This window comes from Schistocerca cancellata, chromosome 4 (genome assembly GCF_023864275.1).
Source record: "Schistocerca cancellata isolate TAMUIC-IGC-003103 chromosome 4, iqSchCanc2.1, whole genome shotgun sequence".
Lineage (NCBI taxonomy): Eukaryota > Metazoa > Arthropoda > Insecta > Orthoptera > Acrididae > Schistocerca > Schistocerca cancellata.
Window position 1 is genome coordinate 921,871,556 of NC_064629.1, and position 6,079 is coordinate 921,877,634.

A 6,079-nucleotide genomic window follows, 5' to 3' on the forward strand; every position below is an offset into this window, starting at 1 on the left:
TCCATGACCACCAGCCGCACACAGAGGCCCTACATAATGCCACCCATAAACAGCAGGGAACCTCCACCTTCTGCACTCGCTGGACAGTGTGTCTAAGGCGTTCAGCTTGACTGGGTTGCCTCCATACACGTCTCCGACGATTGTGTGGTTGAAGGCATATGCAACACTCATTGGCAAAGAGAACATAATGCCAATCCCGAGCGGTCCATTCGGCATGTTGTTGGGCCCATCTATACCACGCTGCTTGGTGTCGTGGTTGCAAAGATGGACCTTGCTATGGACGGCGGGAGTGAAGTTTCGCGTCATGCAGCCTATTCCGCACAGTTTGAGTCATAACATGACAACCTGTGGGTGCACAAAAAGCTTTATTCACCATGGTGGTGTTGTTGTCAGGGTTCTTCCGAGCCATAATCCATAAGTAGTGGGCATCCACTGGAGTAGCGGCCCGTGGGCGGCCTGAGTGAGGCATGTCATCGACAGTTCCTGTCTCCCTGTATCTCCTCCATGTCAGAACAACATCACTTTGTTTCACTCCGAGACGCCTGGACACTTCCCTTGTTGAGGGCCCTTCTTGGCACAATCGAACTGTGGTATTGACCATCTAGGCATGGTTGAACTACAGACAACACGAGCCACGTACCTCCTTCCTGGTGGACTGACTGGAACTGATCGGCTGTTGGACCCCCCTGTCTAATAGGCAGTGCTCATGCATGGTTGTTTACATCTTTGGGCCAGTTTAGTTACATCTCTGAACAGTCAAATGGACTTTGTCTGTGATACAATATCCACAGTCAGTGTCTATCTTCAGGAGTTCTGGGAACTAGGGTGATGCAAAACTTTTTTTTGATGTGTGTATATGTTTTTCCTAAATGATATTGAGAAGACATCAAGACAATTCTGTCAATTATGCCATCAGCTATTCCTTTCTCATCTCTGACAGAATTAAGCGTGTATTACAACTCTGATGATCTTTCTGTTGACAAGGCAATAAACTCTAACAAAAAGAAAGTAAGTCAATCTGGATCATATTACAAACAATTAATGAGATACTGTGAGTATTGTAAAACTTATTAAAAATGAAGAAAGATTTGACTGTCTCAAACAGCAATGCAAACAAAAGAGTGATATAAATTAAAAGAAGTCCTTAAAAATCCACTGCCCTCTTCAGTGAATTTATTTTAGAAAATGACACATAGTTTGATGAGTGTCAGCCTCTCATTTCTTATTTTGCCTAACATAAGGACAACAAATACCTCTCGTAAACTAGATTATAAATCAGCCAGTACTGTTCCTGTGATCAGCCTCAATCTTCAGCCAAGGAACAAAGGGTGTCCATACTAACAAGTTGTGTATTAAGCTATCAGTCATCATCCGACAGGGAACTAATTACATATGATGTTCTACAAGATTCCGTCTTGGGGCTTTCTTTTTCTTCATGTAATAACAACATTACCAAATGCCAAGTTTATTTGTTCAGAATTTCTACAATAGCCATTGACATACATGCAGCAATCAGTACTACAAGCTATTGTTATACCTTTGCATAAAATAGGGTATAGATCTGATGTCAACAATTACCGTCCAATCTCCCTTCTAACAGCTTTATCCAAAATTTTTGAGAAAGTAATGTATTCAAGAGTAGCTTCACATATCTGTAAAAATGAAGTACTAACAAAATGTCAGTTTGGTTTCCAGAAAGGTTTTTCAACAGAAAATGCCATATATGCTTTCATCAATCAAATTTTGAACGATCTGAACAACCGAACACCACCCATTGGGATTTTTTGTGATCTCTCAAAGGCTTTTGATTGTGTAAATCATGAAATTCTGCTAGACAAGCTCAAGTATTGTGGCATGAGTGGGACAGTGCACAAATGGTTTAATTCGTACCTAACTGGAAGAGTGCAGAAAGTTGAAATAAGCAGTTCTCATAATATGCAAAGATCAGCACATTCCTCAAACTGGGGAACTATCAAGAATGGGGTTCCACAAGGGTTGGTCTTGGGTCCTTTGTTGTTCTTAATATATATTAATGACTTGCCATTCTATATTCATGAAGATGCAAAGTTAGTTCTCTTTGCTGATGATACAAGTATAGTAATCACACCTGACAAACAAGAATTAACTGATGAAATTGTCAATAATGTCTTTCAGAAAATTACTAAGTGGTTCCTTGTAAACGGACTCTCACTGAATTTTGATAAGACACAGTACATACAGTTCCGTACAGTAAATGGTATGATGCCATTAACAAATATAGACCTTAATCAGAAGCATATAGCTAAGGTAGAATATTCAAAATTTTTAGGTGTGTCCATTGATGAGATTAAATTGGAAGAAACACATCGATGATCTGCTGAAACGTTTTGAGTTCAGCTACTTATGCAATAAGGGTCATTGCAAATTTTGGTGATAAACATCTTAGTAAATTAGCTTCCTATGCCTATTTTCACTCATTGCTTGCATATGGCATCATATTTTGGGGTAATTCATCACTGAGGAATAAAGTATTTATTGCACAAAAGCGTGTAATCAGAATAATAGCTGGAGTCCACCCAAGATCATCCTGCAGACATTTATTTAAGGAACTAGGGATATTCACAGTAGCTTCTCAGTATATATACTCTCTTATGAAATTTGTTATTAACAACCAAACCCAATTCAAAAGTAATAGCAGTGTGCATAACTACAATACTAGGAGAAAGGATGAGCTTCACTATTCAAGATTAAATCTAACTTTGGCACAGAAAGGGGTGAATTATACTGCCACTAAAGTCTTTGGTCACTTACCAAATAGTATCAAAAGTCTGACAGATAACCAACAAGTATTTAAGAAGAAATTAAAAGAATTTCTGAATGACAACTCCTTCTACTCCATAGAGGAATTTTTAGATATAAATTAAGAAAAAAAGAAAAAAACAAACAAAAAATTATAAAAAAAACAAAAAAATAAAAAAGTTGTTATATTAACTTAATTATGTTGTTAAATTAACTTAATTATGTTATTAAATTAACTTAATTATGTTGTTAAATTAACTTAATTATGTCATGTATTGGAAAATTTGACTCGATCCACATCATTACATAATATCGTATTCATGATCCATGGAACTAGTATTAATCTAATCTAATCTAATCTTTTAGTCAGCTCAAGATCACTCCAGCTCCTTCTAGTGAAATCTGAAAAACTGTTAACTCCCTTAAAAGCAAAAATTCTCATGAGGATGATAACATTTGAAGCACAATACTAAAAGCATAGTCTTATGATATGGGTACTGTAGTCAGCCATACATTCATGCATCACTTTTATAACAGGGTCCGCGCCTCTTGCAGGAACACAGGACTTGTTGCTAGCAAGTAGGTGAATGAACAGTAGACGTTACTACTGCGTGACAAATTGAGAATTTGAGATGGACAGGAAGCATGTCTGGGTGGCTGAGGCAGTTAAGGCAACCACCCACATTAAGCAGGGAGCAGGAGAATAAGATCTGGTCCAGCAAAAAGTTTTGACTTTCACCACTGAACTATTCCAGTGCCTGATTGTGGCTGGTGCTGATCTTTTCCTCAAAATTAGTAGCTTACTTGGCATTCATCTATTCTTTGATGTCATATAGCATAGCTCTCTTGGGCAATTACGCACATAGACACAAAGTATTAATTGCACAGGCATACCAGTAAATAAAGGCAAGGCCTCTGGTCCAGATTGTATACCAGTTAGGTTCCTTTCAGGGTATACTGATACAATAGCTCCATACTTGCAGCAAGAATTTGGAATATATACTTTGTTTGAACATTAGAAATTACCGCAAAGAAAATGATTTATTGACAAATAGCCAACATATATTCAGAAAACATCTTTCTCGGGGAACATAACTAGCTCTTTATTCTCATAAAGTAATGAATGTGGTTGTCAGAGGATGTAAAATTGATTCCATATTTTTTGATTCCCAGCAAGTTTTTAACACCATTCTTTTCAAGTGACTTTTAATAAGGTTGCATGTCTATGGAGTACCACCTCTGGTGTGTGAGTGCGTTCATGATTTCCTGCCAGAAAGATCAAAAGTTCATAGTAATTGATGGAAAGTTATCAAGTAAATCTGAACTAATGTCTGGCATTCCCTTAGGTGGTGTTATAGGGCCTCTGATATTCCTGGTCCATATCAACAATTTAGAAGACAATCTGAGCAGCCCACTTAGACTGTTTGTAGATGATGCTGCCATTTCCCATATTTTAAAGTCATTATATGATCAAAACTAACTGCAAAATGATTTAGGCAAGATATCTGTAAGGTGCAAAAAGTGGCAACTGACTCTAAATAATGAGAAGTGTGAAGTCAGCTACATGAGAACTAAAAGGAATCTTCTAAACTTTGATTACATGTTAATCACACAAATCTAAAGGCTGTGAATTCAACTAAGTACTTAAAGATTATAATTAAGAATAACTGGAATGATCATGTAGATAATGTTGTGGGAAAGGTGAACCAAAGACCGTGATTTATTCTCAGAACACTTAGAAAATGCAATAGGTCTACTAAAAAGACTGCCTACACTATAGTTGTATGTCCTCTTCTATAGTAATGCAGCATAGAGTGGGATACACATCAGATAGGATTGATGGGGTGCACTGAAAAAGTTCAAAGGAGCAGACAACCTTGTAAATAGGGCAACCACAGTTATAAGTAATCATCTTGGGTACCAATAAACTGCTTCAGCTGTACTTAGTAAGACACAGCATGTGGCCATGTCCCCCTGTTCATGACTGTGTGTAGACTGGAGGAGTGTATCCATCCACCATACTAGATTGGAAATTTAGCCGTTTTATTCAATGACATACCACCTTTTAGTGGTGTTTTGTTCTGATAGACTATGAATTTTGGGCACAAAAGTTTCAAGCTTTTTAGATCTAATGTTTTAGTTACATTTTCACATGAAGAAGCGACTTTTAGTGCCATGAAACGAGTAGTGATCTAAAAAATGGAGAACTAAATACACCTGAAGCAGTTCGTTAGTACCCAAGATGAGTTCAAAGAAGGGAAGCTCATACTGCATTATCATGAAACAGGGGAGAGATTGTCAAAGATAATATGCATGATTTGGGGTGGCAATCATTAAACCAAAGTTGTTTTTCATGTGAAACCAAAGTTGTTTCAAGAGATCTCATGAAATTTCAATCACCAACCTTCTCCTTTGAATGTGAAAATATTGAATTGGCACCCACCTACATAGGGAGAAATGACCATCATAATAAAATAAAAGAAATAAGAGCTTGCACAAAGATTTTTGAGAATTTGTTTTTCCTCTATGCTATTTGAGAGTAGAACGGTAAAGAAATAGCCTGAAGGTGGTTTGATAAATGCTCTGCCAGGCACCTAATTGTGAACTGCACAGTAATCATGTAGATGTAGACATGTTCTCCAATGATACAATCTGGTGTCCATTATTGAACTTTATGTTGACAGCTGTTCAAAAATAATTGCCTACAGACAACAGCTCACATTACATTTTCTCTCTTATGTAGTTTGTCGCAAATAGTCAGGCACAGTTTACAAATAAATATAACACTCATAAATACAGCACAATGAACAAAAATAGCCTCCACTATGCACAACCTATCCACACTCTTCCACAGAAAGGAGCAAAATATGCTGCCATAAAAGTATTTGACCATCTCTTTTGTGTATTAAAGGTGCTGGCAGAGGATGAAAGTCTGAAAAATAAATTGAAATAATTTCTCCTTGACAACTCCTTCTATCCAATAGATGAGTTTATGAGCAGGTAGTATATATGTGGATTGATTACTTTTATCAAATTTTGTTGCACATTAAGGTTAAAGCAGAAAATCCAGTTTTGTAAATGGCCGACACATTACCAGGTTTTCACAAAGAAAATGCATCTTATTTGTGAACATACTGCCCAAATACTACATCATAGTGAGTTGTAAATATGATCCATGAAACAAGTATAAAAACTAAAAAAGCTAGCTAACTAAACTAATGATTATTTTATGTGCTACAGTTTATATACATTTATAAGTTATTTTAACTTATTCCAGTATCCATGAGAATCATTTCACTTA